The sequence below is a fragment of the Lepidochelys olivacea genome (assembly GCF_965140295.1).
Source record: "Lepidochelys olivacea isolate rLepOli2 genome assembly, chromosome: 3".
NCBI classification, from domain to species: Eukaryota; Metazoa; Chordata; order Testudines; family Cheloniidae; genus Lepidochelys; species Lepidochelys olivacea.
Window position 1 is genome coordinate 202,513,183 of NC_140413.1, and position 14,259 is coordinate 202,527,441.

Consider the following 14,259-nt stretch of genomic DNA (forward strand, 5'->3'; position numbering starts at 1 on the left):
CTATTCTAAAAGATTACTTAAACTAGCATACTCACACCCTTCCCTAAAGACCTGGTAGTAGAAGACAGAGGACCAGCCTCGCCTCTGGCATGCCCAAGGAATTGATGGTCCAGGCTTTCCAAATTGGTAGGGATTCAGTTCGAGTGTTGAGTAGCTAGACTGTATTGCGAAGCCGAGCTGATAGCTTAATAGAAGATAGGAAAAAGCAACCTCCCTGCATGGTTGTTTGCCCTTTTATAGGGTCCAGACACTGCCTTAATCCAGGCCCAACCTACCATGCCCAAATCTTATTTCCTCACCGAAATAAATCTTTGTGTACACTTACTCTATAGGTTAACATATTATGACGTATATTTATACGTATTAATATTGATTATCTCATCCCCAAAACCGTTACCCTTGGCCTTACTTAAGACTTCCATGTTCTGCGGTGTACCCTGCGGTTACCAGTCTGTTCCAGACCTATGATAAACATATTCAGTTCTTTGTTCGGTTCCCCCATTCAGTTCCCCAAAGTCAAGAGAGATAACCAGTAGGTCATTTATCTATGCCAAAGGTTACAAACACACTGAATTGCTCTAGCTAATCCTACAGGATACAGGCCTGTAGGTTACTTGCATTATAGCCAACCATTATGAATAACCATGAATAACTATTATGAATAGCATATACTAGAATTCAACATAAACAAAACTCAAGAAAAGAAGATGACTCGATAATACTGGGATAGGATAGCAAAATAATATGAATCAAACCAATGAAGAAAACACAATATAGCAAACTAGCCTTATGGGCTACAGAAGAAAGAACTTGAATGTGATTGAGTTGGGGGGGGGGCAGGAAGTATTGGACCAGGGGAAGCAGCAGGAACAAGAAAAAAGGAGAAAATTGTACCTTCTCTACCCTCCTTGACTCCCATCAGGTCTTAGGAACAAGTGGGTGCTCCCTTTTCTTTCTGCAGGTAGGTACTCTCCACTGGATGCTCCCTTGTGACCCACTTCTTGGTTGTAGCCTCTGTTGAGAAACACTGTCTAAAAGAATGCAGTTAGCTGTGTTGTGAACTGAGACCATTAGCCAGGCCCTGATTCATCAAGTTCCTTAAGGATTAAGACCATATCTTGAGCTGGCACTGAAAGAAAACTGGATACAAAGCACAAGTGTGATGTTTTCTTTAGAGGTTTTCTCGGTCTCAAAACCAGGCAGCTGCATACTAGAATTTCGCTGTTGCCTTCCTCTTCAGTGTCCTTGAATGTCTTATTTCTTTTTAAACTACTACATTAAACTATTACTTAAAGCTTTAACAGTGCAACAAATTTTAATAACCTTGTAGCCGTTTCCCTACAAATACGAGAGCAGATCCTGCATGAAGCAAAAAAATAAAGCAAAACACACTCACCAGTAAGAATTATGTACATTATATATAAGATGATGTGTGAGCTACAAGATTATGTATTATTTGGGATGAGTGCATTACAGAAGTAGCAATAAAACTCATCTTTTACACCACCTAGCGTGTACTTTTTCATGCCAGAAACTTAGCACAGAAACTATTCTGCTTGTTTGTTTAAAGAGTCAAATATTTTATTGGTACTGATTTTTACATACCACCACCTCTAAAGCAAGACTACTTTGGTACCATGAATCTAAATGGGACAGGTCCCAAAGAGAGAAGGAAATTATATGCAATAAATTTAGAAAATTGCAAAAATAATTTAAAATAGCTTTTCTGTAAATCAGAATGTCACAGTGTTTAGGTCCGGTATTTCATTAACTGCTGCCTAGAAATTAATGCATTATATGTCTCTTCCACTATATTTTCCACAAATATATTATATTTATATATTGTATTATGATAGTGTCCACAGACCTCAGTCAGGAAAGAGACCCCATTGTCTCAGGTGTTATACAGACACATAGTAACAAACAGTACCACCTTGAAGAGCTTAGTCTACTTTAAGATGATGTAACAGGTAGGTGTAACTATCAGAGAGAATAAGGGAGAGGATGGGAGTGACAGTGATGGTAACACATGGTTACACAGAGTAGGTGTGTACATAATTAGACACCCTCAAGTCAAAAAATTAATAATATGTAAATAAATACGTTAAGCAGGTATCAGTATTTACTAATTGTTACCTACTTCTTTTGGTGGAAACTTCCCACAGACATGATGATAAAAGAGTCTAGAGAAGGGAATTAAAGGCAAACATGGTAGTGTCTTTATCACCAGTTCAAGGAAGGTGTCATTTATATTTCTTAACTAATGTCCTCCTTAGGGCTCAGCAATTTGGAGCTAGAATTGGAGGACAAACAAAAAACAAAACACACACACAATTTAGTAGACTTACTAGGCATGAGACAAGAGGCCCAGTTTGGTGCGCTAATCACTAGGCTACACTGTTGCCCCAGAGAGTGCTAGCTACTTTACAGACATGAGAATTGATGGTCCAGGCTTCCCAAGTTGGTAGGGATTCGGTTCGAGTGTTGCGTAGATAGACTGTGTATGCTAGTTCACCATGGGCAGGATGCAGCACCTCTCTGTATCAGTTTCCCCATTTGTAAAATGGATATATTATTACTTTTCTAACTCAGAGGTGATTGCGAGGATTAGTTAAAGTGGAAAGTGTTACATAAATGCTAAACACTATGACTTAAAAGAGGGAGGACTCAGGAAAGTATAAGTGAAACTGACATAAATTTAGAGCTAAAAGATCCTGCATTTTAGATGTTTAAATTACTCCTACATCTACAGCATTTGGGGCATATTTTGTTGTTTTTCTATTGTTCCTCAGGCTTGCCAACCACATATAGTTTGGGGCAAGGGGAACCTGAGGTAAAGAGGAAACAAGTGACCTGAAGATAAATCTATAAAAATACTTTAAAACATTCCCACATTTACCATATGGTTCACTTACACCTGCTGCCTCCAAGATAGCTGCTGCTCTTACTGTTAGACCCCCCCTAGATCACATGACCATGTGAGCTAAAATACAGTAGTCCCAGCAGAGGCTAACTCAATCTGCATCGTATTTAGAGCAAAGGTACTTTTTCGAAGGACATAACCTGAAGCGTTTAGTATATAATATGAATACTTTGCACTTCTATGGCACACCCCATCTGAAGAGCTCCATGCACTTCACAATCATGAATACATTTAACCGCACAGCCTGTCTATGAAGGAGTTTACGTCCACCATTCTACATATGGCAGCAGTTCCCAAACTGTGGGTTGAAATCCCAGATGGGGTCATGCCATCACAGATGGGGTCATGGAGAGCCCTAGCGTGCAGAGGGTGCCGTTTTGCTCCGCACGGCATGACCTTGCAATGTACAGGGCATGTGAGATCACATTGCATGGGGGATGCTGTTTTGCTCTTAAAAATGGCATCCTCCATACGTCGTGACCTCACAAGTACGGTGCATGTGAGGTCACACTGTGCAGAGGAAGGCATTTTGCTCTTCCAGGTGGCATCCACCATGTTGTCTGAGGTACCATGAAGAAATAATTAAAATGGAGTTGTGGCAGCAAAAAGTTTAGAAACCCTTGTCCTATGGATAACTTAAGGCACATGGAGGTAAGGCAAAATTTTCCTGGGACCTGTGAGTGCTCAGTGACTGAAACTCAGCCTCTAGTTGTTTCAAGTTGGGCATGTAAAAATAAGTAAAGAATGTTGAAACTTCAGGCTTCAAGGACTTGGCCCAGGGCACACAAGGAATCAGTAATGCAACCAGCTTATACTACCATATCCTCATCTGATGTAAATAGGCCTAGTTCTGCTGACCAATTCACACCAGTGGAGAATCAGGCCACAGATCTCTTGAGTCCTGGCCCTGGGCAGCCCGAGTCAATATAACTCTCTGTATTACGGTTACATATAAAAGTACATTAAGGTTGCAAAGTGAAGCACTCCAAAGTTAATTAATGCCCGCTGTAATGCTGTCTGTATAACTTTCATGTACTCCTCTTGTGCATATGCATTATAATAGTCTTGTTCAACGTCACATGGGGCATCTGCAACACAGTCAGGAATAGAACCCAGCTATACTGGGTCGGCTGTAACTTAAGAGCATGACCTTTCTCTTCTGTCCATCCTTTGCCTCCTTCACTGTCCATCCTATGTGCTGATGGAAGCAGGATCCTGTGGAACAAATAATATAGGTCTCATGATTGACACTACCATTTGATTTCAGTGGGGCCAAGATTTCACTCTGTCTGATTTTCAGGGGTTTATAGTACAGCCAGATCTGAATGTATTTTAATGGGAACTGCAAAAGGCACCTTTCTAACCCCAGGGCCATCCTAATGGCAAACTCCAAGCTCTGCTCTAGAGCTCTTCAAATAAATGCTTGGAAAACGTTTTAACATTGACAATATGCCATTTTTTTTCCCTCCCCACTAATTGGTTCTTGGAAATTGCTGAACCATTTTTGTTGGAACTTTCACACAAAAACTCAAGCCAAGGCAGACTACAATCATAGACAGTTTTAATCCCGATGGTTAACACTTGGCAAAGTTAAAAGGACTGAAATACTTATAATGAAGAGTGGTAGGCAGCTTTACCTGTAGGTGTCACCACCAGTCCCCTATAATAATGCTTTCCTAAGCAGAGTTTATGGTTAGGGAGAACGAGGAACAATTTTATTTTTAAAAAGTCCTTCTTGGACCTTTCACTTTCCACAACTGCAAAAACATGCTTGTGCCAGACCAGTTATGAATTTAGACACTATAATTTGTATATGCTACAGGAATTTACAATGTGGCTCCATGTCCGAGAAAATACTTCGACTTAAGCTGAGGTTGCCTTGTTAAATGTTAGTTCCCTGGTAAATAAAGGTTATGCTGATATCTGATTTTTTTAAAATAATTATAAAAATAAAATTAGCTCTCAGAAACTGTCGTGAATAAAATGACCTAAGTAAGCACCCTAAGCAGAGCCAGGAGGGTACTCGCGTCTCGTTAAGAAAAGGAGATGCTGTTTTTTCCCCTGTCCACAAATACCTAATCTTATTAAAAGCATGCCCATCACTTTTGTATTCTTTACTAGCAGTAGATAACACAGTGTATTAGCACTGAATTTTTTACTAATAAAGGCCCTAATTCAGGAGACGTAGGCTTAATTTTAGGCATGTGCTTAAATTCCATTAACTTAAATGATTTAAGCATGTTGTTAAAGTAATGCATGTGCTTTTCTGAACTGGGACCACAGTGCGGATATCTGTATATTTTTTGTTCAACACTATAGAAAGAAGCCAAGCGGGAGGGGCACTGCAAGGAGGGAGATTTTCAAAGACACCAATCCCAGTTAGGTGCCAATTTCTCATTCAGAGTGAGTGGGGGTTGGGCACCTACTTGTAATTTGCACCTTTGAAAATCTCCCGTACAATGGAACAGAGCCAGGGAGATGGGGTACTTTTGGGGTAATACTGTAAATTCTATTAGATTAAAGCTTATTGTTTAGTGTGAGAAGAAAGTGATTGTGATTCTTTGCCAGTTACATGACAAGCAGTGGAGACTAGCATGGACTATTGTCAGCACTTGAATTCACTTGTACTCTTCCTCAATTTGCTGAATATCTGGATTCATTAGTTCTAAACAGGGATGTGATCAATACACAAATCAGATTTAATTTGTAGCAGAATCTTGGCTCTCTGAATGCATTTGGAGTTCCTCATATATGGACCCTAAACAATAACTATTCCGAACTCAATTGCAAAATTTTAGCAAGAAAGTTTACAACAGTAATTAAAAATAGAACCAGAAACCCATATAAAGGAATATTATACATGCATCCACATCATAGTGGAATACATATATATCTGTTGCAATAAAGCTGGGTCACTGATTAGAAACTATTTTGTTTTAATTAGTATTTATAATCATACCTCTCAATTAGTAGACCTCAAAGGATTTTACAAACAAGGTCAGTATCATTACCTGCCATTTACAGATGGAGAAACTGAGGCACAGACTTTCCTACGATCATCCAACAGACCAGCTGCAGAGCTGAGACTAGACCACTCTTCTGAGTTCCAGTGTAGTGCTCTAATCACTAGGCTACACTGTTGTCCCAGAGAGTGCTAGCTACTTTACAGACATGAGACGATAGCGTCCCAAGGATTTTCTAGCCTAAAAAGATAACTCATTCAAAAAAGCAGCAAAAAGGATGCAATCCAAGTTTCTTTGAATTTGTTTTTAATTTACTTATTAGATATACTACTTTTTCTGTTTCTCCAGGGTTTATTCAGCATCCATCATCACCTATGCCTCAGTCCATTGTATTAGTGTATTGGTTTATAGTAACAATTTTCTGTCTCATTTTCTATTTAATTTTTCTAGTAAACTCCTACCTAATAAAATAACCAGCATCACCTACCTTCTTACTTGCACCTCCTTCCCTTTCCAGCGCTCAAACTCTTCCCTATCAAACATTCACCAGAGATTGCTCTGCTGATGTCATTGGCTTTACTAAAAGCCCAGATCCTCAAAAGGTATTTAGGTGCATAAATCCCATTGAAATCAATGGGAATTAGGCCCCATAATATCTTTGAGGATCTGGACCAGAGCTCTTTGGGTAAGGGCTGTGTCTTTACATGCATTCATATGGTGCCAAACAAAACTGGACCCTGGTTCTCCTCAGGGCTTCTGGGCGCTATGATATTTAAATAAGAATACAAATGGTATCTCAATTAGCCATCTAAAGAGCCTTGCTATTTCAGTTGTTCAGACACTGGCCTGATTCTCCACTGTTTTGCACCTCGTCTCTTTGTAAAAGTGGCTGCACAACGCTACCCTGTGAACACGGTTGCCTTTTAAACCTCTCTTGTACAGGTGTAAACGCTGACAGGTGCAAGGCAGCAGGGAATCTTGCTGGTTGTGTTTCATATGGCAGCCACTTGTCTTTTGCTCATTCCCATTTGCCTTAAGCTAACAATCTGTAACAAAGCTTAGTCTGTCGCTGGCCAACAAACGACTGCAGCAAGCACAAAGCCAGATGTTTGTGTGCTTGAGAAGTGCAACTATATTAATGTCATCCACCACTGATCCATCTGCAGGATATTACACGTAACAGTTACTGGATGGAAAGTGAACTGTTATCAAGACGAGTCACAAGAAGTCCACAGCATCAGCTTAAGCACTTTTTCTCCCTGGAAGTGCTCTCATTTATCGCATTACCTTGTTTTTCTGCATTTGTTTTTAATTCATGTACTGGCAAGGATACAGGGCAATAGTCCATGAATGCATAAGCTAGCAGTTGGTAGAACCCCAAGCAGCCAACTTTTGGCAGTAAATCTGAGTGTCAAACAGCAAACCACACTTTCACGCATTCCAGTGCCAGGAGGGACCACTGTGATCATCTAGTCTGATTCCCCCGCTCACCCCTTCCCCTCCCCCCGCCATGTAACAGAGGCCATAGAACATCCCCAAAATAATTCCTAGAGAAGATCTTTTAGAAAAAACATCCTATCTTGATTTTAAAATTTGCAGTGATGGAGAATCCACCATGACCCTTGGTAAATTGTTCAAGTGGTTAATTACCTTTACTGTTGAAAATTTACGCCTTATTTCCAGTCTGAATTTGTCAAGGCTCAGCTTCCAGCCACTGGATAGCGTTATACCTTTGTAGTTTGTTAGGTATTAGACAGTTTAGTATTTGCTTGAATACTGATGGGTATTGTACTGTATGGTACAGCACTTATTCAGACCCAGGCAGGTATAAATTGCACACAGGAAAGCCCCTTTAATGATAGGATTGTGCCCTGCCTTTCCCCGGGCGCACAATGGGGCGAGGGCCATAAAAGTGAGTTCTCGCTTGTTTCAGAGTGGGGCTCAGCTCCAGTCCCTCTGATCAGGCTGGGAAAGAAATTATTCCTGTCCTACCTCACGTGGAGCATGAGACATCCCAGAGAAGGTGCGGTGTGGATGGACCATGACAACAGCCCTGGTCACTCATGCAGTGGGGAGAATGCTGCACCCCCGGAGAGCAGCCTCAGAGGCATGCTGAAGATCTCAGGGTGGGATTGAGGGGGACTGAGATTAACGGGCATGATAGAGCCCCATGGATGCAAACACACAGACCAGAATCAGAAAACGAAAAGCAAAGGTTCTCTACTGCCCCAGCTGTAGAAATCTTCCCTTGGGTGCGGCTGCCCAGTCCCCCTCATGGAGTCTCTCTCTCTGTGTGTCAAGGTAAAAGAGGTTGCAATTCCCACACTGAATACAGAACTCCATTTTTAAACACAAGAACTCTCCCTGCCTGCCTGCTTGAGTGGGCATGGGGCAGGCATTGCTGTAACAGACCAGAATATTATCAGCAATAAAGTACATGTTTAAAAGCCTAACTAATTAAAAAAAACAACAGTTCCTGTGTTCCTCTCTGTCCTTCTTCCCCCTTCTCCTCCATTACTCCCCCTTCCGCCCCCCCCCCCCCAGCTACCACTACAATCTCCCCTCTAGACAGTGCTCTGTTCTCTCCTCAGCTGGACAAGAGAAAGGAAGCACCTGTCTGTGTGGGGAGTAGTACGGGGATAGGAGTGCACACCGTCTGCCTGGTTTCACGTGGCACTGCAGGGAGTGGGGGGAGGCATCTGCTGAGTCACCTGGTCTAAGTGGGAGCTGCCGAGGGAGGGGAAGGGGTGTCAACTAAGTCATTTCCAGGAAAGGGAGCCAAATTCATTGGTGTCACTCCACCGATTGCAACAGCGTTGCAACAAAGGATGCAATTGGCCCACAGGGCAGAAAAGTGTGAGCACATCAGAACCAACGCTCCAGTCCCAACAGCCACAAAACCAGGCTCATGCATGGGCTGATGCACCTCTTGAAGGCCAGCTGAGAGCTCTGAACTTCCATATTTCTTCTCCATAGTAGCAACTCCATAGTACCACAGGCAGTTACACAGATTAAAACGGAGGGGAAAGTTCTTGCCCCCAAACCAATTCTTTTAATCAGAGAGAGCGTTGCAATTTAAATATGCCTTGAAACTCCAGTAAGGACCAGCTGACTGGAAAGTCTGATTTTTCTTTTAATCGGCCACTTTGAGAAATTTGGGTTCAAAAAAGAGAAAATCCTACGATTTTCTAAGCAGAAAAAAAAAGATTTTTCGGAATAGATTCAACTCAAACCTTGCAAAGATATTTCACCACTGTGAAAGCTGTAACTGTTTAATCATTATGTATGGGCACAGGGAACTATGCCAAGGTACTGGCCACCTATCAGTGACTTTTCCCTTCTGTTTAATGTACTTTACACCATGATAGATTGCAATGTCGGTTTTCTTCTGTTCACAAGTTCTACTCTGGGTCAACCTGTATTTGGTGAGAGGAGACATGAGCAATATTGCCAAGCTCAAGTGTTCCAAAATCATTATTCAAAACACAAAAATCCTAATTTATTTTTAAAAAAATTGAGTGCTTTTCATTTACCTCTATGTTTCAAGGTTTTCTCCACAACTATGGGGGCTTGAAACTTCCTGGGGGTTGGAGGGTTGGGGCTAAATGACAGCGGAGATTCGCATGCATTTCTTGATTCCAGCACCTAGGGCTTTAAGGAAAAAAACACACCAAATATCATGAGACTTGCAATGAAATCAGGAGAACGGGGCAACACTGTTTAATAAATATCGGGTATGCCTGCACTAGGAAAATGCATTGCAGTATAATACATACAAATGCTTTCGAACGAACATAGGTCAGCAGAGGGCAGTGTGGTAAATTTACTGAGGGTGACTCTGCTGTTACTCCTTTCCTCTGGGAGAGGAAGGTGATGGGGTGCCCACCAGGGAAGATACTATGGCATTTGGGAGGCATTTGGTGTGGGGAGGACCCTGGAAGGGGAATGGCGTTGAAGAGAATTGGAGAGCTCCACCAGACGTTAGGGCCCATTGATCCTAATTATTATTATTGTTGTTAATTATTTGTACTAGGCACTGTACAAACAGAACAAAAATACAGACCCTGCCCCCAAGGGATTATAATCTAAACAGTGCTTAATATTCTTTGTGCAATATCCAGGACTATTTTTCAAGACAGCTTTCGGTGCCACAAAACTTCACGAGGTAGTAAAGATTACAATAACCAGTGGACACATTTCAGCAAAGCCAATTGCAAACCCAGCTTTTATCTTAGTGCAGATAAAGACAGTTCTGCTTACAAACCTATCTGATGGTGGTGGTGAACCCTAGGATCCCGAGGTTAGTAAATGTGCTTTCTATCACAGTTCCTTGTCCCAGGATGGACGGGCTCACAGAGGGAAACAGCAGTATAGAGAGGTCAGTGAGATTTCCCACTGCAATATGCCACAGCAGCATCCCTTGTGTAGTTGGAGTTATTCCATCCACATCTAATGACATCTCTCACAATTGCATTTTCAAATGATTTCTTCTATCATCCCTGAGCCTCCCCTTTCCAATACTTCATTTCCAAAATTCAGCATTTCTGATCACGCAAATGCAGGCTTCAACGGAGCAAACCATTTTTAAATTAGAGATGCAAAGTAGTTTTTTAAAATCCATTCTTTGAAATATGTCGTAAGCCCAGTGTGGCAGTACAATACACTATGTATTACACAGTGTATCAACCCAGCTTTTGCACTGAATCAGAACTACTTTAAAGTAATGATTGGTTATTTCACTTGCAGTTTTCCCTTTTCTTTTTAAATATTTATCTATGCTGACTTGAGTTTACATACCACATGTTGGTTTTTTTCCTGGTACAAGACCATAGGAGCTGCTGTTGTGTAGCACCACTGAGACAAAAATAAGATCGATAGACTTTGCTTGGAAGTTGAAGAAACTACCCCACTTTGCAGATGGCTCTGTGAAAAGTTTCCTGGAAATTAGCATTTCAGGCCACCGTTCAGCCTTTATGCAGGCAAAACTTCAGTGAGTTATGTTTGCATTAGGAATGCAGAATAAGGTTGTAAGTGAAAATAATCTTTGATGAAAGGCCAGAGTTGGAAGCTGTAAGATGGATTGCTTCTTAATGCTGCCGTTTGTTAAATAAAATCTTTGGAGATATTGCACAGATGGTTAAGCACATGGCAGTAGCATTTGCAGAAGTATTAAGGGCTTTGATGTTCCTTATGGTATGCCTTAATATTCTTAACCAGAAGCACAAAATAATACTGTTTTTATATTTAGTACCTTAAATGTGATCCTTCCAATCATTAATTCACTTAGTCGTCACATAAACTAAGCAGCTGCTTGGTAACACCTTCCTTTTGCCCCAGCAAAGCTCAAAGGAGAAACTTATATCTGATGTAACAGTTCCATTAAATCTGAGTTTTGCTATTGACTTCAATGGGAGCAAGCCCGTAACTTGCTGTGTATTTCAAAGATAATTGTGTGTTCTATTTTTCTATCCACGTTGGCAGTGACCCCTCTATTTAGGTCGCTTATGTACGGTTTCAAGTATGGTTGGCATTTTATAGCTTAGTATGGAGAAGATAAGCTCCCCCTCCCCCCCGCCCCCCCCCCGCTTCAGAAGCGCACAGTCCATTTGAAGGATGGGGAAGGGAGGCAAAGTGGCCGAGCTGTTATGTCTGGCGTGTGTCTTGTTAGACCCATCAGCTGGATTTTATATAACAGTTTATAACAGCCTATAAGGTTCAGTAGCTTCACGGAATACGTCTGCGTTGAGGAGGGAACTGAAAGGGCACAGAGGTGGAGGCATGGTGGTCCAGGTCAGAAGGGGGTTTCCCGGTAAAAGGGATGGCATGAAAGAAGGCACGGAGGATGGTTAGGTGAGTAGCCTGGGCCAGAATGAGGGGGAGTAATAAGACAGACAGTGTGAGAAAAACCTTCTAACCAGCCCCTGCTCTCCTTTACACTCATGCATCCCCCATGGAAATCAATGGGGATTGCTCCGATGCAAGACCAGAATGTATGCGGGTGCTACGCTCCTTCCTCCCCATCCAAAAAATCCATTATGTCTTCACTATTTTCCCCAACACCTCCAGTTCAAACTTGGGGCCTTCAGTTAAGCCATTCAAATTGGATACCCCAGCTGGCACGCCCCAAAAGCTTATGTTATGTCAGATGGGTCATTTCCACAGAACGAGGGGGAGGAATAGGAATGAATAATATGTTTGCAGAAGTTTTATAATCCACTGACTATTAATTTCTCTTGCTCCCTCTTTCTGTAGAGTTGATCTAATGAGGCCAAGACAACCAGGCTTTGCAGCTGGGTTGATATGAAAAAATAGTTCCAATAAATGTTTTTAAAACTCCAAATCTTTCCTTAAATCAGCTTCTCTCTAAAATATATGGCACCAGGGGTTGAAGGATCCACTTGCCCTATTGTCCATAGTGACTGGAAAGGTTGCGTGACATCAGTTTCTTCAGAATATATGCTTTCATTAATAAAAGCTCCCAGCCCGTATGTTTGAGAAATCTTTCTAAACATGAGCCATGTATAAACCAGTGCCATGTCGTCTCCCCAAGTCTGCAGACAACTCCAAAGCCTCTGGCTTCTCTTGCTGTAGCTTTGCCAAGCAGTAGCAGACTGAGTTTAACAGGACTCTGTTCAATTTCATGGCTGCTGTTCAGAATTCAGCAGAAAGCGGCTGGGGCACTGTAAAGAACCATGTCACTTTCACACAGCTGCTGCCCAAGAAAGCTTTGAGCAGGAAGGTGTCAGACACTGGAGTTAGTCACACACAAAAACAAATCAGTGGGCGGGACAGACATATTCTTCCCCATGGCCTTGCACTAGCCACAAGGCTCTTGGAAAAGTTGGAGACCGAGAGAGAAAACACACTTCTTTCTTCCAGAAGAAAATTCAAATTTATCAGATACCTACTTTGCTAGAGATGAGAAAAGATGGAGCCCCTACACAGGGTCCAGGGACAGCACCCTGGTTCAAATCCAATCACCTTTCTCTTTTCCAGATGCTGGGAAGGCCTTGGATTTTCACCTGGGTGCTGTCCCTGGGTAGTGGAGCCCCTTATCTTAGTTTAATCCTTTGACTCTTGTGTCTGGTTAATTTTTCCAGTCCTGTTTATGAGGGAACTAATGGGAGTGAGAGTTTGGGGTGGGGGCAGTGGGGGTGAATAAGTGCATATTGGAGAGGGATTGATGTAGAAGAGAAAGGTTTGTGGGGAAGGGGAAAGTGGTACGGGCAGAAAATATAGGGGACAAAGCCAAGAACATAGCGTAAGGAAAAAGAAAGAGGATAGAGGGAGATAGAGGGAGATAGAGGGAGAGACAAAGAAAAAAAGAGGACACTATAGACACTGAAAAGAAGATGCATCATCATCTGTTATGGGGAAAATAAAAGCAGTGGAGTGCCTCTAGGAAAGGAAAGGCGGTAAAACAAAATAAGGGGCACAGAGGAAATTTCATTTAAAAATGTATTAAATAGAAAGCTGATTGAAACCATATTACAGCTAAAGTCAAGCTATAATTATTCAGTGTTGAGAAATGTCCCTTTAAATATGTATTCTGATACTGACATATGTGCAAGCTAATCAAATAGTTGTTTATAGCCTTAAGTGAAAAAAATATTAATATTTGAAGGATTCTGCAATTAACATTTGTATGATCTTACATCTTAATGTGAATATATTTCAGTGCATTTGGGTTATGCACAGAGTTGTGTTACTAAACTTCATGCAGTTTAGACATTATAATTGATGCTTACAGAAAAGGGCCCCGAGAAAATAATTTTCTGTTCCAATTTTACTGGTTTAAATTAAAGAATTGTACTAAGAGCCTTTGTTACTGGTGGAAAAAGTGGTGCATGTTTTCATGGAGGTGAGTGATTATTTTCATTTTACTTTAGATTTCGAGAGAAAACTCTTTGTACAGATGAGAGGGATAATTTCAGGCAATGAGGTTTACATGGTAAGGGCCAGATTGCTATCTCAATTAAATCTGTCCTGTGTAAGTCTGGAGTTAATGGAGCTATTCCAGATTTACACCAAAGCTATTAGAATCTTGACATAAGTACAGACAAGAACAAGAGAATAAGAATTGTTCCCATTAGTTGAATCCTACTATATTTAAAGATATCCATGAGAAATGCCTTCCAAATTATCAGGTTATATGAATGTCTTTTTGTGAGTGATCATCTCCACATTTCACAAAAACGTGGGTCTTAACATTGGTGGACAGACATATATTTCTGTGCAGTCTCACCCTACCCAGTCAAATAAGCTGTCAACTGAGTATTTATCTCTTCATCTGTTGGTAAATTCACAGTACGGTTGCAGGCCTAGAAAAACATCTTACCACTATGAAAGTTAATTGCGTAATTGTCCACATAC